Source organism: Choloepus didactylus, chromosome 1 (assembly GCF_015220235.1).
Source record: "Choloepus didactylus isolate mChoDid1 chromosome 1, mChoDid1.pri, whole genome shotgun sequence".
Classification (NCBI taxonomy): domain Eukaryota; kingdom Metazoa; phylum Chordata; class Mammalia; order Pilosa; family Megalonychidae; genus Choloepus; species Choloepus didactylus.
In genome coordinates this window covers 121525325-121549889 of record NC_051307.1, presented here as the reverse complement: position 1 = coordinate 121549889, position 24565 = coordinate 121525325, and the positions used below count along the sequence as shown (strand labels likewise).

General features: G+C 39.8%; 1 protein-coding gene across 5 annotated transcripts in view; it reads left to right on the top strand.

Moving 5' to 3' along the window:
* Positions 1-7816: 7816 nt before the first annotated feature.
* FNDC3B (fibronectin type III domain containing 3B) overlaps positions 7817-24565 on the top strand; it is a 370299-nt gene continuing 353550 nt past the window's right edge. For 3 of the 5 annotated variants that reach the window (XM_037840631.1, XM_037840625.1, XM_037840597.1), the window contains exon 1: positions 7817-7948. The gene's annotated coding sequence lies outside the window, so the exon portion shown is untranslated. Of the gene's footprint in view, positions 7949-8783; positions 8935-24565 lie in introns of those variants that run through there. The other 2 variants (XM_037840604.1, XM_037840614.1) reach the window with 2 other exon arrangements.

Below are 24565 nucleotides of genomic sequence, written 5' to 3'. Positions count from 1 at the left end.
GAGAAAATGACCATAGGAGTGAATTTGGTATGTGTGGGCTAGAGTGTTGACAATGACTGTGAAGAAAGTCACAGTCCTAAACTACTCCCTATATGGTTTGGGTAAGTGAGTGTGTGGTACATTGAATTATGTACTCCCTCAAAACACATTCTTAAACTTAATCCATCTTCCTGTGTATGTGAAGCCATCATAAATAGGACAATCTGAAGATGTTATTTTCAGTTAAGGTGTGGCCAACTGAATCAATTTAATTTATATTACTGGAGGACTTATTTAAAAAAGAACTGGAAGCCAGAAGTCAGAGAAAGTCACAGGGAGGGTCCAGAAGCCAGAAGTCAGCAGAAATCGGAAGAGCTGATGTGAGGACAGGGGGATTGCCATGTTGTCTTGGTTTGCTAAAGCTGCTGGAATGCAAAATACTAAAAATGGATTGGTTTTATAAAGGGGGGCTATTACATTACAAATTTACAGTTTTAAGGACATAAAAGTGTCCAAACTAAGGCATCAAGAAGAGGACCCCTTTCACTGAAGAAAAGCCAATGGCATCTGGGGCTTCTCTGTCACATGGGAAGGCACATGGTGATGTCTGCTGGTCCTTCTCTCCAGGGCTCCAGTTTCAAAATGGCTTTCTCCAAAATGTCTTTGGGTTTCTGTCTTAGCTTCTCTGAGTCCTTCTGCTTGATTCTCCCTGGGTGTTTCTGTGTTAGTGTCTGGGTCTGTGTCAGCTCTCTTAAGGACTCCAGTGAACTAATTAAGACTCACCTTGAATGGGTGGGGTCACATCTCCATGGAAACAACCTAATCAAAAGATCCTACCCAACATTAGGTTTGCCCCCACAAGATTGGATTAAAAGAACACAGTTTTTTATGGGGTAAATAACAGATTCAAACCAGCATATTCCACCCTCTGGACCCCCAAAAGGCACGTTCTTTCCATATGCAAAAAGTATTCATTCCATCACAATATCACAAAAGCTTAAATTATTTCAGTAACAATAAATAAGTACAGAATATAATAAAAATCAGTTACAGGCATGGTTTGTCCTAAGGCAAAATTCCCCTCTGTGAACCTGTGAAACTCAGAACAAGTTATCTGCTTCCAATACACAAAGGAGGGACAGTCATAGGGTAAACATTCCCATTGCCATAGGGAGAAATTGAAAGGAAAACAGGGGTCACTGGACACAAACAGTTCCAAAAACCTACAGGGCATACTTCATTAGATTTCAAAGTCTGAGAGTCATCTACAGAAAGATGTTTTATCCTCAGGGCTTGAGAGAGTGGCAGTCTTACCCTTTTCAAAGACTTACACAGCAGCTTTGCTCTCCCCAATGCTGGGATGATTGCTCCAACATATCCAAGTATTGGGGAGACCACCTTGTTCTCAACTCCACTCTCCTGAAGCATCTGGGTGGCCCCTGGACTCTCTACCATCTCCAGGACACACTCTCAATCCCTGCAGAACCATGGGGTGGTAGCCAGGCTCTCCTCAATCCCCAAGAATTATGCTCCACCCTCTCTGAGGCCTAGGTGGGTCTGCTCTCCTGGCCTGAGTTTTCTTGACTCCAGACTTCAGCTTTTGTGGTTCTGCCTATGAAGAAATTTTCCCTTCAATCTGTCCCTTTTCTGTCCTTTTTACTCCAGACTGCCAGTGGTTCCCTTTATACAGATCCCGCAAAATATTTGTTGGCTTGGCATGCAGCATACAGGAATCCCAACCATCAGACAACAGGACTTTCCACAAGTCCTTCTGGAATAACCCCAACTCCAATCCTGGCTTCTACTAAAATGACTGTCTTGTTCGGGAGTTCATTAAATCTTCACGTGGGTCACTATCCTTTGGGTTTTGTAGTAGCCCAGAGTTTTCCAGACCATCAATTTCTGGGCTTTTTTGTACCCAAGAGTTCAGTTCTCAGCTTATCTCTTTCTTCTCGCATTTTACTATAAGCTGCAAGGAGAAGCCAGGCTGCATTTTCCACATTTAGTTTGGAAATCTCTTCAGCTAATATCCCAGCTCATTGCTTTCAAATTCTGCCTTCCATCTGACACCAGGACTCAATTTTGCCAAATTCTCTGCCACTTTAAAACAGGATCATCTTTCTTCCAGCTGGCAATGACACTTTCATCATTTCTTCTAAGGTCTCATTGGAAGTATCTTTAGAGTCTATATTTCTACCAATAGTCTTTTCAAAGCAATCTAGGCATTTTCTATTGAGCTCCTCATTTCCCCTTTCCCATTTATAAAGCTGTTTCAGCATTTTTAGTGTTTACAAATCGCAGCACCCACTTCTCTGGTAACAAAATCTGCTCTGGTTTGCTAAAGCTGCCAGAATGCAAAATGCCAGAAATGGACTGCTTTTATAAAGTGGGTTTATTAGGTTACAGATTTACAGTTCTAAGGACATAAAAGTGTCCAAACTAAGGCCTTAAGAGGATACCTTCTTGGAAGAAAGGCCAATGGCATCTGGGGTTCCTCTGTCACATGGGAAGGCATATGGTGATGTCTGCTGATCCTTCTCTCCCAGGCTCTGGTTTCAAAATGGCTTTCTCCAAAACATCTTTGGGCTTCTGTCTTAGCTTCTCTGAGTCCTTCTGCTCGTTTCTGCCAGGGCATTTCTGTCTCAGCATCTGGGTCTGTTTCAGCTCTCTTAAGGACACCAGTGAACTAATTAAGACTTAACTTGAATGGGTGGGGTCACATCCCCGTGGAAATAATCTAATCAAATGTCCTGACCACAGCTGGGTGGGTAACATCTCCATGGAAACAACCTAATCAAAAGATCCCACCCAACAATAGGTTTGCTCCCACAACATTGGATTAAAAGAACATAGTCTTTTATGGGGTGCATAAGAGGTTCAAACCAGCACACATGTCATGGGAGGTAGAAATGCAAGCCAAGGGAACCTATGGATTATAAGTCAGCACCAGAATGCTACCAACTTTGGGAAGAAACCATGGCTTTGCTGATGCCTTGCTTTTGGACCTCTAATCTTCTGAACCATAAGCCAATTAATTCCTGTTGTTAAGTCAACCAGTGTGTGATATTTGTCATAGCAGCCTGGTAAGCTAAAACACAGTGTGATGGGCAGATTTATAGCTTTTAAATTAACTTTGCTTCCAATTGGAGGAAAATTATTAGTGATACGCCCTTGCCCTTGAGTTGTTTAGTATTTTTGTTACTGACTTGGATAATAACTTGGATGCTACAAATCTGAGAAAGGTTGTTTGATGATAGACTCAATATACAAAAAGTCCTGGGTAGGTTGAAATGTAGGATGCAACTTACAAATAAAATTTAATAAAGTAAATGTTCAATTAACATTAATTAAGGTCAATTAAGATCAAGTTAGTTGCATGACTAATGTATGCTCAACTTGACAGCTTTTCATGGGGGAAGAAATATGAGTTAAGAGGGTGAGAAAGCTGCTAAGAAAATTAGCACAGTATTAACTTGCAATGAAAGAAGTGTGGTGTTCATATTGAAGGAGTAAATGGTACCTCTCTTTTTGGTAGTGTTCTGGTCATGCCTGAAATATTATGAACAGAATCTGGGTACCTAACTTCCAGAAATGATGACCAAGTAGGCTCTCAGGGGTAGGAGAAAATGATGGAAAGAGATACAGAAGACAGGTCACAAGATGAGCATGCCAAAGATATTTGTCCAGGAAAAGAGAATCTTTAGGGAGCATATAGCAGGTATGGTCAAATTAATGGAAGGGAAGTCATATGGAAAGGTGAGTGCTATTATTTTGTCTGCCTCCAGAGGGCAGAAACGGGATGAGGGTAGGGGTGGGGGAGTTGCAAGGAGGTAGATTTCAGAAGACTTGGTTTAGAAGTAAAGTTCTCAATAAAAGGCAGTCTTGGCAAGAAGCGATTTCCCATTAGGTAGTGTTCAGGCTGGGTGCCCATGTCATGGACATAGGAGCGAAGATTCTGCTTGGGAAGGGAGAACAGGCTCAAAACCTTTATTTACCTTCCCATGAACACTGTGATGTTATGAGTCCTGACAGTCATCCAGATACTACCTGAATAGTTCTGATAGTTGTGGGACAGTTCTCATTGTTTGAAAGGTTTTTTTTTTTAAATATCGGGTTAAAATTTGTCCTTGTCTTGCCTTGAACAATAGCGAAGAAGACGGATTCCCAGATTTGATTGGTAAAGTTGGAGAAATGTGTTTAACTGAAGTTGCAGTGTTGCTCTTGGATTGTGTCATTGATTGAGCTACATTTCCTTTACTCGTTAGTACTCTAGTAAATTCTGAACATTTTTCAAAACAAGATTATTTGGGGTTTTGTTAATGTTCATATTGAAGCTGGTATCAGATCTAGCTCAGGACACTAGAATAAGAAATAGATGTGAAGAGTTAATGACCTCTATATAAGGTCAAGTTGGTTTTCAAGATTAAAGGTGAGGTTGAGCCTGCCTGTGAGAATCTAGAAACCTTAGCCATAGGCAGAGGAAAGAAATACAGCCTGAGAACCCAGCTGGGTCTTCTAGATATTATGTTAAATAGGGATTTTTGAGACAGAGTTTCAAATTTTAAAATGTTCCCCATATGTTAACATTGCATTTCCTTTTTATAAGGTAATTTAGTTGAGATCAGGGAGCATGACTTTGAATCTTTTTCTTTATGTGACTCAGTCTATATTGCGTGGGTGATGGAAGGGTTTACAAACCTATGCATTTTGTAAATTCCAGGCATCTTCACTTGGATGCTGTTCTAGTTTGCTAATGCTGCCGGAATGCAAAACACCAGAGATGGATTGGCTTTTATAAAGGGGGTTTATTTGGTCACACAGTTACAGTCTTAAGGCCATAAAATGTCCAAGGTAACACATCAGCAATCAGATACTTTCAATGGAGGATGGCTGATGGTGTCCGGAAAACCTCTGTTAGCTGGGAAGGCACGTGGCTGGTGTCTGCTCCAAAGTTCTGGTTTCCAAATGGCTTTCTCCCAGGATGTTCCTCTCTAGGCTGCAGTTCCTCAAAAATGTCACTCTTAGTTGCACTTGGGGTATTTGTCCTCTCTTAGCTTCTCCGGAGCAAGAGTCTGCTTTCAATGGCCGTCTTCAAAATGTCTGTCATCTATAGCTCCTGGGCTTTCTTCAAAATGTCCCTCTTGGCTGTGGCAGCTTGCTCCTTCTGTCTGATCTTATATAGTGCTCCAGTGATTGAAGTCAGACCCACCCAATGGGCGGGCCAACACTTCCATGGAAATCACCCAATCAGAGTCATCACCCACAGTTGGGTGGGGTGCATTTCCATGGAAACACTCAAAGAATTACAGTCTAATTAACACTGATAGGTCCACCCACACAGGATTACATCAAAGATGTATTGGGGGGACATAATACATTCAAACTGGCACAGATGCCAATTTATGCATTTGAGTAATTCCAAAGCTGCCTTTGGAATAAAGTTTTGGCCATGACCAGGGTCTATAATCTGGGTCCTGTGGCAGCAGGTGACTTGAGTTGTCCACATCATATAATAATACTCATTAGGTTAAGGTCCTTCTTCCCATTTCCAGAACTACAGTCTTCATTATCTCCCACTTAGGTTCAGAGCTTGCTTCTCTGACATGAGCCTTGCTCTACAATCTGCTGCCAGAAAAACCAACTTTTAAACCTATTTCAATGACTTCATTCCTCTACAACCAACAATGTTGTTAAGTTTAAATCCCTCAATATGTACTGGGATCTCTCTTTTGAAAGTCCCAACTTATTCCTTAAAGCTTCTAATTTTCTCCCCTTCAGGAAAGTCATCTTCATTCATTCATCCACTCATTCAAAGAGGAACCAATATTTATTTATTGACTATCAAGTGCTTTTGTTTTTTAATCCTCACAACTTTAGCAGGATGGCAATATCTCTATTTAATAAATAAGAAAAACCCAGACTCAGAGAACTTAATAACTTGCCCAAGGTAACTGGCTTCTGTCTAATTATAATTTCCATCCTTTTTCCACTACATCATACTTCCTCTCATTTTGCAAACATTTATTGGGTTTCTTTTTGTTTGCTAAAATTGGTGTTAGGAATAAGATGAATGAAACAATAACATCATAAACATGAACTTGCCTTTTAAATTATAAAGTATTTTGTAAATATTGATTCTTCCTAATAAGTGGAAGAAATATGAAAAAATAATTCTGTCTTCTGAATATCTTTTGCCTATTTTTGTCTTTTGCCTAGCTTTACCTTCAGGTTTGCTCATTTATCTGGTCATTCAGATTCTTCTACATACTTTTCAAATTAATTTATTCAACAAATATTTGTACACTGGGTAGTATATTCAAAGCATAATGCTAGGATGATGTAGGGATACAAAGATGAACAAGTGAAAGAGGTAAATGCTAACTTCAGAGCACTATGAGAAGAACTGAAAAGAATTATGTTTGCTGAGCTATGAGACTGGGTTTGGAGAGAATGATTTCAGGTGAGGCTTAAGGATGAGTAAACAATCTTACAATAGAGAAGTGGGAGAAGTACGTTCTAGACAGAGGGAAAGCATATGTAAAGGGACAGAGGTACACTCGGAGCCATGAGGGTTCAGCTGTAGCTGGTGGGCATGGCTCAGGGGGAAGCTGGAGAAGCTGGGATTGGAGACAGCACCTGGGCCTAAATGAGATAAGTTACTCATGCCAGGAAAAGAGTTTGAATTGTTACTGGGCAACCACTCCTTCCAATTTTTCTCCTTTTTTATCCCTCACAGGGCTATGACCTAGGAACCATGATTTAGAAAGATGGCTTTACCAGCCCAGGTGGAGACACTGGCAGTAAAGAAGTTAATGAGGAGGCACGGCCCCTTTCCTTGACTCACCTTTATCCTCCCCATCTCCAAAAAAGAATTGCAAACTCCACAAGGGAAGAAGCTATTTCTCAGTGTTCTTCTGTGTGATTGTGTGTGTATGTGTGTTTGGCCTTAAACAGTAATACGTACAATAAATTTATCTGATAAATGGTTATTATTTTTTTAGGTCAATGGAAGTAATATTTGACCTCTGGTCACTATTGAGTACTGTTTTGTAGCTTAATTATTGCCTTGAATGTAGTTATTCAGAATACCTGGGCAGCTACTGTGGGGAGGGACCTCTTTGGGATGATTTCTGCTATCTTGTTTTCTGGATAATTTGGGCAAGGGGGTGGGATGCAATCTGTTAACATTTTTTGAGCCTGCACAGCAGAAATACATTAAATTTGATTTAATTAATAGAAATTCATCAGTTACCTAATGAGTCCTATTGTGGTCCATGCACTGTGCTATGTTTGACAGATACAGAAATACAGATACGACTAAGGTACAATCTCTGTTCTTGTGAGTACATAATGGGTACTGAAATAGGGAGATAACGACATTTTAATTTAGGTATAATTAAATAAGCTAACGCTATGTTAGCTGTATGGGCAAAGTACTGTGGGAAAAAGAGAAGGGGCTGACAAAAATAGTTGACAAGGTTGCTTGCTGAGGGGTTGATTAAAAAAAGGAAATATTTAAGTAAATGAAAAAATGTCATAGAGTCTTAGCTCTTATTATTACTGAGCAAACGCTGCATTTATATTGGGTACTTTGGTGATTTCAGACATTTTTAGTCTTGTTACAACAACGCGCTTCGCAGAGCTTGGGGCAAAGGAAGGCCCCGCAGCCCCAATGAGTCTACATTTGTTGCGGCGGTTGTACTCGGTAGTTTACGGCAGTGGGCGGCCCCAAATCCCCATGTGGTCCCGACATCATTGACATGGCGGAATCCCCCATCAAACCCTCCTGGTAGTTATTTGAGCAGCGGCGGCGGCTGGAGGAGGAGGAGGTGGAGGAGGAGAGTGGCGGCGACGAAGGCGGCGGGAGCAGCGGAGGGGGCGGCAAGGATCCTCCGGGCTGCTGGCTGGGAAGGCGTGGGAGATTCGGTGTGTGAAGCGTCCGGACCTGTGCGTTTCAGCCCAAGGGAAGGTAAGGCGCGCTGGAGTGGAGGGCTGGAAGGGACCTGGATCCCGCGCCTCGGGCGCCCGGTCCCGGCGCGCTGGAAAGCCCCGGCTGGACGCCCAATCCGCCAAAGTGCGTTCCTGTCCCGGGAGCGCTCCAAGCACGCCGGGCTTCCCGGGGAAAACTTGGCGCCGGAGCTTTGGGGCACCCCGCGCTCGCCAGGGCACTCCGGGAATGCGGGCGGGGGAACGGGGGCGGCCCCCCGCTTTGGGGCCGCGTCTTACTGGGCTCGAATCCTTGGCCCGTTCCCCCTGCTTGCCAGATTTGAAGAAGGGAAAGAAACAGGTAGATTCATTTTGATGAAAGAAAAAAAAAAAAAAAAAAAATCTGGGCTCCCGAGCCAACCCCCCCCTTCTTCTCCCCTCCCTCCCCGCTTCCCGATCCTTCCCAGAAGATTTTGTCCGAGGAATCCGCTCCCCCTCCCGGAATCTCGGCTGCAGGAACGCTGCCCGGGATGGGGGAGGGCGGGCGGAGAGGCCGAGGAATCTTCGACGTGTCACTTTCTGAGGCTGTAGATTTCCATATGGTGGAGGGAGGAGGGAGGGCGGCTGGAAGTTGAGGCCGCCTCTGCACCGGGCAAGGGCGGCGGGCCCGGGGATGCTCGCGGGGAGGGTCTCGAGCCCGCGCGGGCCGGGCTGGCAGCCCAGGAGCTGCACGGGTCCCCCGCCCCCGTCCGGGCCTCTCTGGGACACTCCCCGCCTAGTCGCTGGCCACCTCCATGCACGCCACGTCCTCCCTCCCCGTCCTGCCCCCCGGGCTCCCCCCGGGCTGGGGGCGGTAACCGGACTCGGCAAGCCTGGCGGCTGGAAGCTCGGGCGGGGGAGCGGGGCGCGGCGGGAAGGAGCGAGCGACCCGGTGTGTGGCCCAGCGCAGCTCCGGTCAGTCGGTCACCCCGAGGGGCGCCTCGGCCGGGGGTGGGGCAGGAGGGCAGAATCCGCGTCCAGAGGCGGCCGGTACGAGCCGGGCGGGCTGGTTGGTGGCCGCATGGACCTTCTGGTGCCTGCGGCGTGGCGGGGCGGGGGCCGGCCGGCGTGTGAAGGGCCTGTCACTCTGGGTGGAAAGTGGGGCCTCAGGCTATGCCCGCACACTCTCCCAACTGTCTGGGTCTCGGCCCTCCGTGGGAGCCAGAGGAGAAGGGTCCGGCGTCTCCCAAGACTCGGCTGGGCCGCCCGGCGGCGCCGTTGGCGGGGAGGCTTCCAGGAGTGCGCGGTTGAAGTTGGAGCTTTTCAAATCTCAACTCCCACCCTGCCATCCGGAGTAAGGGAAGCGCTGGCATTTTATCCAGACAGTGTCGTTTGTGGAATTACTTAAGAGTTACAACTTTTTATTTTCTTGAGCCCAACATCTTTAAACAGAATTTGGAATTTGGCTGCGATGGCCCGACGCTGGGGCTAAAATCCAAGCGTTTATCTCTCCATCCCTGGTGGTTTTTAGTCCCCCTTCCCCTTCCCTCCCAGGCTTAATCATGTTTTGGAACCGGCGAGGTCTTTTGTTGGGTGGGCACCCCCTGATTGCTTGTCTGTTTATTTTTTAATGTGCAGCTAATTTGATTTGAATTTCCTCCAGTTTACAGGCCCTGTTAGGGAGAGCTAAGGGAGAAGGGAATAAGCCACTGGTGGATTTTTTTATTTTGTATTTTTAAAATGTGGAGGGAGGTGGGGCACTGGGAAAGGGGGGTGGGGGGACGGTGGTTGTGGGCAGAGAGTCAAGAGGGAGCAGACAGACCCGGAAGAAAAGGAGTCTGCTTTGGAATAACCCTTTTTTTTTTTTTTTTTTGAGGCTTCAGGCCTTGGGTAGAATTGCACCACTCTGTTCTGATTTCTGATGCAGGAGTTGCTCTTCCACCCCCAAGTTAAAACTGTGACTCTGGAAGCCTGGACAACGCCCTGGAGAAAAGGCCCATGGCCATTAGCAGTAGCCCGTGGCCCTGGTTTTGTGCCTTTTTGTGGGGGCCCTTGGTTACCCTCCTTTGAGGCAGCCTCTGTACACCCAGCTTTCGGTAAATTTCCTGGCTCCCTGGGAGCAGCTGTTAATGATGGCAAAGACTCTGGGCTTGTTTCAGGCCCTACAAGGGGACCTCACCCATAATGGTATAATTCTCACTTTGTTTAGACACCAGAGGGGCACTCACAGGCTGGCTAAGAAGGAGGCTTATCTGGTTAAAATAAGAAATCATTCATTAAAAAAAGTATTCAAATTAGTAGGTGCTTTAAAAATGTTTTGGTTTAAATGCTTTTGAGAGAAAAAACTCATTTGTTCATTTTTTAAAAGAGATGTTAAAACTGCAGAATATCATCATGGAATGGGGCTTGTTACTTCTGATTACAGTATATGCAATTTCAGAAAGATATTCCAGTAACCTTTTAAGATAGACCTTATAAATAGCTCACATCAGACCATGAGCTATATTGGAGGGCCAGTCTTCCGGGGTTTCCGGAAGAATGCTCCGGATCAGTTAGGAAGCTCCGGGAGCCTAGGTAGTAGTTTGCTCATTAGGAGTTTGTGCTCCTTTTATCAACATTTTATTTAACATGGTAGCGTTTGGTAGGGTCCTTAGAAGTTAACCATATGAACTTCCTAAACTTTTCAGTTTATGAAAATGAGGCCCAGGGAGCTTAAGCGACTTGTTCAGGGTCACCATTGATAGACCAAAGTCTAATATAGGGTTGTTATCAATAGCTACTTTTTCTTGGATAACTAGGTTCTGTACTTTTTATACATTATCTCATTAAAATTCTCCCAACAGTTTTCAAGTTGGTGGTGTTATGCACATTTTTACAGGTAAGGACATTGAGGTTCACAGAAGTTAAGTAACTTGCTTAAGATAACGTGGCTGCATATTTTACTGTCCAACAGTACTTTCTTCCAGGATGGAACTGTTCTATTCTCAACTGTCCAGTATGGAAACCACTAGCCACATGTGGCTGTGGAGCATGTGAAATGGGGCAAGTGTGATAGAGGGATTGCATTTTAAATTTTATTTACTTTTAATTATTTTAAGTTTAAATTGCCACTTGTAGTTAATTGTTACCATCTTGGAGAGCACAGTATAGAACTTTCTGACTCCCAAGTCTATTCATATTTGACTGGATCATGTTTTTTAGATCTGGTTCAATTTTCTTTTTCTATAACATCAGAAGATGCTTAGATTCAGCCCTTAAATAGAATTTAAATATTGAGTTAGCTATAATTCAGTTTTGCTTTTACATGTTGAGTGGATAAAAGAGCACATCATGTGTTTTTAAATTCTTACATGTCATAGTAGAACTGATGGACAGTAACTTTAAATGACATCTTGGTTGAAATAATTGCATATAGAAATTGCTGAAAAAAGTAGGACCTGTTGGTTATTTTAGTGTAATTAAGGAATATGAATACTTAGTAGGCAACATGAAAAGTCAGTAATAACATAGAGATGAAAAAAGAATGACCTCCCTCCATATTCATGTTTACCAGTTGATTGGAGGTTGTTTTCAAATGATTATATGAGTGCTAGGTAAATAATATAGCCAAACCATCATTCATTTTTCATTCTGTAGTTGAAAAACTTATCTGAAGAATTAAAAGACAATCTTTACTATCAAATATATAAAACACTTTATATTCATCCATGAATTGGAAAGAATATGTATACAATTAAAATGACAAGAAAGATCCTTTCAGTAGCAAATGATCAAACGGTTTTTCTGATTAGTGGACTGAATTTAAATCCATTGCATTTTAGAGTCTCACTTGGTAGAAGGAATTTCAACAGCTTTCTGATTTTCTATGAAATAGTGAAAACTCCAACTTCTGTTTAAGTAAGCATTTGTTTATCTGGATTCCATTCATAAATAACCCAAAACCCCAATACCTTCTCATGCCTTTTTTTTTTTTTTGTATGCTACTTTTAGGAAAAGACAAATGATAATCTTTTTTATTAGGATTTTTTTGAGGCAACTTCCTGGTTCAGTGTAAATATATCTGAATATGGTTGCTATACCTTCCTCAGCTATAGCACTGCCAGGGATAACTGCAGTTCATAATCAGACCCTAGAGCATTATATGATCCTGAAAGACCTTCATCAGTAAATCAGTATTAAATTGTTCTGTATTATTTTAGTGTTAATGTGAATTTTATGCCTCCAGCTCTTGGAAGATTGTAAATTCAACTAAAAGGTAAGGCATCAGTTAATGAAACTTCAGACAGTTGGGATACCTTGTTCGGACCATTCCTGACCATTGTGAGCATTGCCTATTTCCAAGGAACCGGGATAAGAACCATGTTTAAACAGGATTATGGTGTTCTAGTGAGTGTGACAAATATAGGAAACATGATTTAACCTATGACATATGGTTCAGTAATGTGCTTAATACATATTTGTATACAGATTTGTATACAAATTTGCTGTAATCTTAAAAGATAAAGAGATATTGAAGAGATTGACAAAACTAGAAATCTCTCCTTATGCCCGTGTGAGGACTGTGTCTGAGCATCAGTTGAAATCAGAAGATCTAGTCTGTCAAGGACTTACATTACATTTTAGCTTTCTGTGTCCTTGATAAGCTCCTGAACGTCTCTTAGCCTCAGTTTCCTCATTTTAATAGAGGAGAAAAAACATTTCACTTACACCTTTCCAAATGGTTGTCATGAGGGATTAGTGAGTCAGTATATTGAAAAATGTTTGGCAGAGACTTATACAAACTTGATAATTCATTATGTTCCAAAGTTTACAACTGAACTTTACCTACAGTATTACTTTACCTTTTCAGAGATTTCAGATTGAGCTTGGGACAGTTAGAAAACTGATTTATTTTTCCCTTTGTGATGAATAAGTAAAGCTTCAGGCTTTAGATTGCCATGTTTCATTTTCTCCCAACTTCTAATGGAATAGTTGAGTAGTGACCTCTCGAAAGTTGTAATATACATAAGTCATCCCAGCTTTACATTCTTGGGGTGGAGGGGAAAACCTAGAGTCTCTCAGAGGAGCTTTCGGTTTTGAACTATAGCAGCATAAGGTTTTAATCCTTGTATGTTATCTTAATAAGCCTATTATTTCAACTTTTAAAAATTACAGCTGAGAATAAGGGAAACGAATCATTTTCAGTGCGGGGGGACTCTGCAACTTACCTGCATTTCCACTTGAGAAATCACAGTTGCCTTTTCTTCAAGTTAATGAGCTTAATCCATTAAAAGAGTTTCATGTGATAAAACATGATTTTCAAGTAAGCATTAATTATAATTCTTATAGCTGTTAGGAATGTGCTTAGGTGTTGGGGAGAAACCTTGTTCTGTTTTTCCTTAAAATATTCAGCTTGGTATGGTATGTTTTAAAAAGGAAGAGAAATCTTGAATCTTTGTGTCTAGATAGAGGCAGATCTGTGTCTTCTCTCTGTAAAAATTGAGCGCAAGTTCACGTGGGAGGGTGATTTGAAGGTGCTTGAGAGCTTTGCAAGGTAGAACCGGTGAGACCCCACAGTCCCTAGTCATGGGCACATCAGGAGGGGAGTTGTTTATAGTGCAGGCTTGGTGTCACTGATCAGCCTTTGGAGGCCAAAGGTGTGTGGGGGGTGGGAGGAATGGGGAGGTTTTTAAACCACTGAGTCTAAATAGGCTATAGTAATAGACTATAGTAATAGACTATAGTAATAGACTATAGTAATCTGCCACCTACAGGCGGGAATATTTCTCTATTTGAAATGGATCAATTCTTGAATCCTTTTTTGTCACTGGTGGAGATGTGCTGGATTGTGATTTCTGATACCCTTGGTTGATGTGATGCCCTTGATGATTCTCACTGTAGCGTGAGCTCCAAATGTGTTTTATTTCTGTATCCTTAAAAGTGCATATCAGCTTGAAATAACTGCGGGAAAGGATTTTAGTGAGTTGGTGTTAAGCCAAAGTTAACGTTGTTTGAGGTTCTAGTGTCAGTGTTTAAAATGTCCTTCATATTAAATGATTATATTTGAGTTTAAAATGTAATTTCACTTCATTCACTTTTATTGACTCTGAAGGCATTTGAGTTCTAGACTATGTTCTTTGTTAATGGAATATTCTACTCTGTTCTGACATTTTTGGCAAAGGTAAGACATTTTTCTCTTCACACACAGGGGTATTTTGCTCATATTTTTGGAATGTTGTGTAGGGAACTGTGTCTCCCACCAGACTCCTAGGGGAGGGTGGTGGCACTTTCAATTCTTTCCCCTTTCTGAAAGTTGAGACATTTTAAATCTGGAGCATCTACAGGTTGTGTTTAAAACTAAATTTATGGCTTCTGATACATTTGTGTTTTGATCTTGGAGAGAGTGTTAAACATTTTTATAAAGGGAACCAATCAGAAAAATTTACTTAATTTAAATTGCTATAATATTCACTCAGTGTTCAATTAAGGAAAACTTTCTGTTGAACTAATAGCTTAGAAAATGGTCCTTATACATGAGCTTATACATTATGCTAATGAAATAACTGAAGACTATAAAATCCCTGGAAATAAAATAATTTATTTTAAGGGGCTCAGCTTATCCACAGCAGGGTGAAAAAGGGGCCTCTGTTAAAACACACACAGACACACACACAGACACACACAGACACACACACAGACACACACACACACATACACACACACACACACACACACACACACACACACACACACACACACACACACACACACACACACACACACACACACACACACACACACACACACACACACACACACACACACACACACGACTCCCTGTTAGGAATTTGCATTTATACAGGCAAATCTAGGTGAAGGTTTGACTTCCTATTCTTATTGAAAAGATTTTACTGTATATATCAGAAGTTTAAGTAATTCATAAGGATGTGGTGGATATTTACCTAATTAAGAGACAAACCATTTTTAAGCACCTGGGGAAAAGGAATTTACCTAAAAAAAAACCTGTAAAAATGCAGTATGGGTTGAAGCTGGTTCTGCGATTTGCACTAAGGTGCAGGAGCCCCTGGAAATCAGAACTCTGCCATGAAATAAAATGCAGATTTATTCAGTGCCATCACATGAACTAGAAACAGTTGACCAGCAAAAGTTAGAACTATTTATTATCTGTATGAAAAATGAATCACAGTAATAACCAGACTCATCCAATAGACTACAACTAGGCTGTTTACTTGTTTTTGAATTTTTCTGTTGACGTCTCTTTTGCTACTTGTTAATTTTTTTGCCATCTCTAAGCATTTGATGGCATGTTGGTGAGAGCAGGTGTTAAAGATTTAAGAACATTATTACTTTTCGCTGCCTGTCTCCTCCTGCCTCTGTGTTTGGGCAGAGTTGTGGAAAGTCCTGAGATTAGTACTTGAATAAGTTAATTACACATTTTCCTCTTCTACTTTCACTAAAGCCAGACCCTCCTGGGCAGCTCAGTTCCAGACTCTGAGCTTATTGGTAATAAGAGTAAATTTCTTTTAAAATATTTTGTAATGCAGACCTTTTAGTCAGATTGCTTTTTAAATCCAATTACTCTAACTTGAAGTTTTCTAATAGGTGACTACTTAGTGGTCAGATTTGACCAGCTTTTATGGTATAAGTTGTCCAGGTAGAATACTTATTGTAATTTTAGGATGTTAAGCTCCAGTTTCTCAGATATTTTAAAGGTTTTTAAAAAGTCTGTTCTGTATCTTCTGTTATTTTGTTATTTTAAGAGGAATATACTGGAAGTCTTTAGATATTGCTGTTTCTGATTTTTCTGTTGTGATTTTCCTTGTCTCAGGAAATGTTTTCCTGTTTAGAGTAATAGAGGTAAAGATTAGTCTGTACTGGTGAATTGAAGAAAACTTAAAAATATATTCGAGATTTATCCCATGCAGTCTCTGTTTGCTCTCCCTTGGTCTACTCTGGGCAGGTATGTAGATAATTTTTCCTAGTCCTTTTACTGCTGTGTAAAGGGAGATTCCTCTAGGTCATTTTTGGAAATCATAGAGTGTCCTTATTTTATTAACTGAATTGAATTTAAAAGTAGTGGATCCCTGGAGGGGGAAAAAAGACATTTTAATATTTAGATAAATCCAGTAGTTTCTTAATATCCACGGACCAGGTAGGTACAGTGAGAAGTGATCCATCCTGAATTGTGCCGTGAGTCATCTAGAAACCAGGCAGTAGGATACACAGTTGGATCTGTCACATTTTCTAACCTTAATGTTGTCATCTTTAGCACTTTGATTTCCTATTAGAAGAATTATCTAATAGATTTTAGATGTTAATGCTGGAAATGCATTAGGTGTTAAAATTCTTTAATTCCTTAGACTGTAGAACTAATTTAAGAAAGGGGATAGAGTGAAAAAAAGCATGGAGTGTTTTGTTTTATTCCTCTGAACTTGTCTCTAGCATTTGGTAAGTTATAGTAGTTACTGCTTTCTGAGCATTGATATTTTTGTTCATTTCTGAGGTATTTGTTGAGTTGAGGTGTATCACTTGTCAAACATGGGACAAGATTTTCATTAAGTGATGGGATATAAAGCTTAAACATCAGATGTAAAGTAAATATTAAGAATACTGAAAATATCAGATAAAAGTTTAAATGGAAAGATTTAAGTTTACATACAAATGACAAGTTATAGGGAAAATTATATACGATGTACTGTGAAGTATTTGCCATCAGTAATAATTCATTAATTCCTGAATGCCTGGAAAATGGTATGAAGCTTCAAGGGTGTAATGGTAGTGTGTGTGTGTGTTTGTGTGTGCATGTGCTCTCTCTATATGGTATACTTTCTTTACTGACTATATAAATAGCTTGATATTAGCACAGTAAATGAACTTTCATACCATGGCAGGTCATTTTTGTGACTTACTCATTTCTCTGTAGGTAGCATCATTACCGACCTATTATGAAAAGATAGTAAGATTTTGAAGGATAGTAAGAGTCACGGTCCCTTTGTGTCCAGGAGAGATAAGAAGAATTATTACACCGTGTTCACAGAGTGCTCTTCATTGACTTTGGCCCACTCAAAAGAAAATAATGTCCTGTTCTTTTTTTTTTTGCATATCCTCATTATGTGTTCCAGAACCATCATTTTAGGAACCATGATTTTAGGTCATCTTTTCCTTTAAACTCTTCTAAGTACTTTATCTGAACTTTTCAGAATACTTACCCTTTTCAACTTTTTCTTATTATCTCCTTGTCTTCCCTACTTGAGTGTAAGGATGATTACCGATTTAACTTAGGGTGTTTTATGGTGGGTGCGCAGTAAATGCTTGTTGGACCGAGGGATGGATGAATTTCCAGGTTGAATGTGCCATCTAAACTTAGTACCTCTTGTCAGGTGCTCAGTCATTGCCTTTTCTACTGAAGTTGATTTCTTTGAAGCATGGGACACATTATAGACATTTTTGTATTTCCTACAGTTTTCCTGATTTTTTCCCAGATAGGAGGAATCTTTTAAATATTTAATTAAACAAACTAAAACACAACATGAATCACCTTCAAAGTAAACCTAAGATTTCATTTATTGCTATTTTAAATAAGTGAAATTTCTTCAGAGAATATATGGACTTTTTCATGTCTATATTAGATTGCTAATTGATTTAGAAAATTCAAGCAAATATCTTCTATTTCTTCCCTAAAAATGTAGCCCTGGTTATGTACATTTTGCTTGCTTATTGGAGTCAGTATGGGTATTATAAACTAATAATCTTTAGAAAATGTAACTTTTTAGAGATATGTGGTGGTTTAAAATTATCCTTTGATAGTGAAAACCTAGAAGGGAGATACTAAGGGACAGAAAAAAATGAAATGTTCCTTTCTGAGATGTTGAGGGCCCAGACGAGAGTTTGAGACTCCTAGAGTTTGGTGGGCAGTGTCATTTAGTGATGAACTAAGCCACAGAGAAAGAGTCACACACAGTTTCTGCCACAGAAAACACCTGAAGAGAGTGATCTCAGCTGTTTGAAGGTAGAATTAAAGCATGCCTGATGAGAGAAGAATCTCCGAGGGCATTTGGGGTGTGTATGCAGGGGGATGAGAAGCACATGGGGCTCTTATTCATTAGGTCTGGGGTGGTACTTGGGAATCTTTATTTTACCAGGTGTTTTAGGCAAATGGTATGATCAGACAAGTTTGTGAAGCCCAATCTTGGGACCTCTTGCTAGTCTGTCCCTTTAAGTTTTATGATCCGGGACTAGAAAGAAGTGAGGTGGGTGGAGTACTTAGGAGACAGAAGGATCCCAGTTAGGAACTAGGGCAGAATTGGAGGGTTCAGATGTAGAAGGTTTTCATCATCATATTCTTTGGGGTAAAATGATAGGCAGCTAATGGCAGTTTTATACACAAATGAGAACACTTGTCCTTCCAAACACCCTGACACAAATCAGATATAAAATGTAGTAACAGCCAGCAATTGTTGAGCATCTGCCACTCGCCAGGCATCTGTATCTGTATCTGTATTTATATATATTTGTTATACACACATTTTTAAATAAATCTGGAAAGTAGATATTATTTCTGTTTTTCTACATGTGTTTCCAGTGTGCACAACAGAAGCTGGCACATACCAGGTGCTTTATAATGTTGAATGAATCAAAGATCAGAAGACGTGCTCATTGTCCAGTGTATGGATGGATGAGTAGAAAAATGGGGGCAAAAAAAAAAAAAAAAAGGCACCCAGTGTTCTTTTATACTTTAATTGTTCTTTTTCACTTTAATTTTTATTCTTACTATTTTTGTGTGTGTGGTAATGAAAATGTTCAAAAATTAATTTTGGTGATGAACGCACAACTATATAATGGTACTGTGAATGATTGTACGCTTTGTATGACTGCATGGTATGTGAATTTATCTCAATAAAATTGAATTGAAAAAAAAAAGACATGCTCAAAAAGATTAAAAAACTTGACTCAGGTCTCCTAGACTGATTATTGATTTCAGAGCTTTTTTTAAGCTGTGTCACAGTGCTTCTCAGTAGTTCACATCATATATCTTATTTGTATCTCCAGGCTTGGTACAGTGTCTGTTTGTGTTCCCAAGTAGCTGTATGCTAAGGCTAAGTAGTCACTGAATGCCTTTTGTGTGCTCAGTCTGTCTCTTGTCCAGAAACCTAAAATTTATTTTCAAAACAATAAGATTTTGGACATCTCCCAAGAGGAGGATTTTCCTAGATTGTTTTCTGCGATAGGAACTTGATCTTGGAATAAGAGAAACCATAGAATGAAAGTGTATTTCATAGAAAGTAATGTGTAAGAAACTCAATTTAGTGACTGGGAAAAATCTAGAGTAGTTGGATAAGAAATTGTAGTAAAACTTACCTTATTCAGACACTTTAAAACTCTGTGAAGGAAGAGTCCTTTTTCACTCAGTGGTCATACAGTTTTATTCATCTTACATCCCTATGCTCATGTGTTCGTTTAAGTCAGCTTATAGAATAAGATCCTGCACTTAAAATTTATACCTGGAAAAGCAATTCCTCCTATTCCTAAGGCTAATCCTTTCTCTCCTTTTAAGGTTAATAACTTATGGTGGTTTGGGTTGCACCAGGGGCATCCAGCGGGATGGGACGAGCGCAGAACTGAATGGAGCATGTCTCATAAAGAGCAGCTCCTGCAGTTAATTAAAGGTGACCTCAGGATTCAGAAGAGCCCTATGCTTTCCCAGACAGCCCAGGCTAAACCTGGGTAGCTGGCAACCCTAAATGCTTCCTTTGTTAGAAATCATTTAGCTCTCTACTCCATCTTTAGAAAGTGAGTTCACTGAAGGTGAGTTAAGGACAAGGCTCTAATGTCGGACCTGACCTGCTTTCTTTCCTTGTATTTGTGTGGGATGGTGTGGATGAAGAGACTAAATGAAGATGCAGCCCCCCAGGCTCTGTTACCTAAAAACAGTTTCTTGCTTCTGAAGTATTCCTGATGGTCCAGAAGGAGCTGTGTGCTTCTCTGCAGGTTGTGTTTCTGCAGAATGGTGTGGGTTGTTTCTTCTCTTGTTTCTTTACTGAACCAGGAGGGAGGCTGTAAATGGCAGTACGTCGGTGAACAGACAGGACCCCCAGAAGAGGAGACCTTTACACTGTGCTGCCCACGTGCCCTCCTGTCTCTACATTTGGGGACCCGGGAAGTGTTTGCCTTATCCGGGTTTCAGGCCTCACTGGTGGTGGATCCACACAATGCAGCTTAGCATAGGATCAAACTAGTTTTTATGAGCACTTATTTTTTAAAATCCGTTTTATGTCTTAGTTAAAACTATTCTCTTTATATCCTATCCATAAAAAAGGACTGAGTTTGATTTTGGGATTTGAGTGTTTTGATTATATTTCTTTTTAATTGATTGGACTATCTACTGTCTATCCCTTCACACATTTACCACCATCACCAAAAGCTACAGATATAATTAATAAATTTCAGACAAATGATCTTAAAACTTGCTGGTGTATGTACAGTCATTTTCAGGAAGTTATTATAAAATCAGTAGTTAAGAGCCTCTTAGGGAGCAAGTTTGTTTTTTAAAATGCTATCTTCATTTTTAAAGGGAATTCAGGAATGGGGGAGAAGAAATGGGTAACAGTTTTTAAAGCTTATATTTTATTACTGGCTTTAATTAGCACCAGATAGCCTAATTTACCATAAATTTTTTTCGTTAGTGAAGAAACATAGTTATTTCCAGGTTTGTTTGATTTTGGACCTGTTTTAGTCCTGCTTTCTGGTTACTGTGCTGTGTCTTTAACTGGATCCTCATGACACCTGTGACAATCAGAATGATTTTAAAACTTTTTTTTTAACTATTCCATTTATTAACACCAGATATCCTAATTTACCATAGATTTTTTTCATTAGTGAAAAAACATAGTTATTTCCAGGTTTGTTTGATTTTGGACCTATTTTAGTTACTGCTAAATGATTTTAAAACTTTTTAAACTATTCCATTTGTTTATTATATTCAATTTAAACATGGAAACAGTGTCACTTCCTATTTGTGTTTCACTTTCTGATTCTCTTAAATTAGTTTGGTGTTCTCAGGAGTTTGTCAACACAATAAGGGCACAGTAATTGGCAAAAAAGCAGAAAAATACAGAGGATTCAAATAAATTTTTCTAATAGATTACCATAGCTTCATTTCAATTAGTTCAATTGTGGGCTCCAAGTGTTTGATATTAATTTTCTAGTTTTGCAAGAAGCTAGTTTTGTCTTCCTTGCTTTTGTGAGGAGCAGAGATAGGAGTGAGTAGAGGAGAGGAGATGCAGGCTTGGAAAGGATGTAGCACCAACAAAGGTGAATGGGTTTGTTCCTATTATATTTCACGTGGGATGGCAAGTTTTCAAATTGTCATTTCCACTGAGTCATCCGTGGGTTCAGGAGCAGGACAGTTATACTCGTTGTCAGATGTTCTGCTTGGCAGATTAATGAAGAACCAACCTACCTTCCTTCCTTCCTTCCTTCCTTCCTTCCTTCCTTCCTTCCTTCCTTCCTTCCTTCCTTCCTTCTTCCCTCCCTCCCTCCCTCCCTCCCTCTCCTTCTTGTATTGCTGTATTTGTGTATCTTCAATAATTTTTCAATTTAGCCATGAAATATTTTTCATGAAAAAACAGAGGATGACTTTCTAAACATTTTAATTACAAGATATTTTAGAGGAAAAGAAAACATCTTTTTTAGATAAATGTTCTTGGGAATTCGTTAATGCTTGTCTATAAATAATAGCACATTATTATGTTAGGTTTTCCTATTTTGGAGGATGGGAAAGTACCCCTTAATTTGGAATTAATGTTTTTATAAGAAGGTAAATCCTTTTTAATCATTATTTTAATTGTGGGATGGTTGAGCCCATGTGCTCTGGAAACAGACTTGAATTGGAGACTGCTCTGTGCAAATTTCTGACTCTGACTCTGGATAAATTGCTCAGTTTATCTAAGCTTCAGTGTCTTCATCTGTACAAAGGAATTGTTAGGATTATTTGTCTCAGCATAGTGCTTTGAACAAGTGCTTAATAAGTGATAGCTGCTATTATACTTACGATATGCTACACTTATGATAACTTACAGTTTAAAATGATATATGTAAAAAAGCACCTTGAAAAAAAATTTCCGAATGCCCGGCAGCATTTAGTTATTTACCAGTGCTACTTCTACCAATATTTTTCTTTTCCCTACCCGCTTAAAGAGAAATTGTGCCTTTTTAAGTAGACATGTGACAGCTCTGCTTCCTCTCCTAAGTCTAGGATCAAAGGAGCCTTGTAATAAAGGAGAGTCACTCCCTCCCATTCCTTCTCCCATTTGTGGATGTTGTTTTAACTGTTTTTAAGGGAGAAGATGAGGCCGTGACATTAGTGGGCGAATCCCCAGGGCTCCTGAGACCTGCCTTTCATCTCTGGGTCACAACCTTAGCACACTTCACTTCTGTAGTGGCTTGGAGACCCCACTGCTGGGGAGTGGGGCCTTGCAGGTTGAAGGGTGTCTTGAAGTATTTCTAGAGATCTTATACACCTTTGCAGCTCATTGTTGTTTGGATACTTGCTTCTTTAAAAAGACATCGAATGTTTGACAGAGTATCAATGAATAAAGTAGTTTACTCTGTTCTAGAAGTGTCTGAATTTCACTCACTTCTTGTAAGTTGGAAGCCAAGAAAAAAGAGAAGAAAAACAAAACTGAGTTATAGCTGGTTGTTTACTGGCAGGGTTTTTCTAGACATAAACACAGTTGAATGGAAAGGATAATAGGGATTGGAGCCTGTCTTGGTCCATGAGAGTGAATGAGCCAGTGTTAGACCTTAATGTTGGAGAAAAAACAACAGTCACTTAAAAAAAAAAGAAAGAAAGAAAAAAAAAAGCACAAAAACCAGGCAGTCAGTGCAGGCTAACTGATGAAAATTAAAGGTCAATTTCTTCAGTGCCCCTCCTCAGTGCATGCCTCAGGCCATGTTAATAATGGCAATCCCATTTTTTTTTTTTTTTTTTTTTTTTTTGCAGTAAGGCAGGAAATGCTGTCTACACCCATTAGATTTGTTTGAGTGACCCCTGGCTGGAAATGAAGAAAATCTAATTTTCTAACTTGCAGGGGGGGAAATCATACAGTGCCACATAGATGTTGATTCTTGGGTTGGAATAAGAGCAGTGTCGTGTTAAAAAACTTGGAGTTCTTCCTCTCGATCATAGGAATCATTCTGCCCTATCCATGTTGTAATCACGAGTGGACTTATGTGTAAGTTAGGCATGTAGCAAACTTTTCTAAATGTTCTCAGAACTCGCCCAGTTCTGGACATTTTACCGCATGTTTGCAAACTGCCCAACTGCCCAGTTCCTGACATACTGCATTGGCTGCTGGAAGGTTGCTTAAAGGAAGGCTTTGTCACAGCTTTATCACAGAAGATTACTTTGCCTTTCAAAAACAGCATTCATGTTGAAGAAAATCTGTATATTCATTAGGGCAGTCAGTTACTTTGTGGTTTCAATAACACAAAGAAAAAAGTGGTATTAGTTGATGTTACAGAGAAAATACGTGAACCTTTCCTTGCACATCATAATCATACTGCCTTTTGTAGTTCTCTGTCATAATCCTAGGCTGACTCAATTTCCATTACTACTTTTATGTTTTTGGCTTAAGACTGAGGTATTTTAAAATATGATTTTTTAGCTAGTTAGTATCTTGTATGTATGTACTTTTCATAAGGTAAAACTGGTTTTTCTTATTTTGACATTTTTAGTTTATTGGGATGTTCTATTATAGATTCTCAGGTGGTATAGAATTCATTTTATGAAGATACTCAATAGAGATCAGTTTTTCTTATGAAATATATGAGAGGAGGGTCTTCAGTTTTTTAAAATCATAGGGGTAGCCAATGATAGAAGCAATAGATGTGTCCAGGAGAGGTAAACTAAATCATTCCATCTTAGTGTATCTGTAGTTCATGTCAAGCAGAACTTCTAGTGTTAGCACCGTAACTTCAGGTCATCAGTTAATTTTGCACTGCTGATATACACAGGGCTGTTTCTTTGTTTTCTGAAATGTTACACAGGAAAAATGAGTTTCTAACAGTGAACCAGGAGAGATTTTATGAACATTTTCCTTTCTCTTTGTCTTCTGGTTGTCATCAATGGCAATGTTTTTCATAACCTTTATTTTCCTCATTCATTTGTCATTGTAACTAAATTCTTACAAAAATTAAGTTGTGTCAAGCATGGAATTCTTGACTTTTATAGTAACTATGGCATTATTACTTACATGTGTGTTGTTTTGTAAAATACGTTTGGAATATAGCACATGATGTATCTTGGGGGAGGGGGGGAATTTTTTTTTTCAAACTTTTCCCAAATTTCTATTTTACTTACAAGGATATGGGGTGTTCTGGTGACCTTTTCCATAGAAAGGGTTCCAGGATACATAGACCCTCCCAGTGGTTTCTATGACAGCTCAGACATTAGTTTTTTTTTGGGATTGTTGACACTTAAATGTGCTCCAAGGCATGGAGAATTTAAAGCTGATATATAAAAATAGAGTAAAGCACTTTGAAAAATTTACCTGTTATTCAGAGAATGTTTGAGTCAAATGTTTTGATCTGAACAATTGTTTTCTTAATTGGGAACTTAGGTTTGAAGGCTGTTGTATGGATTATTAACTAACTGGAATCTGTTACAGATTGCCTAATCTAT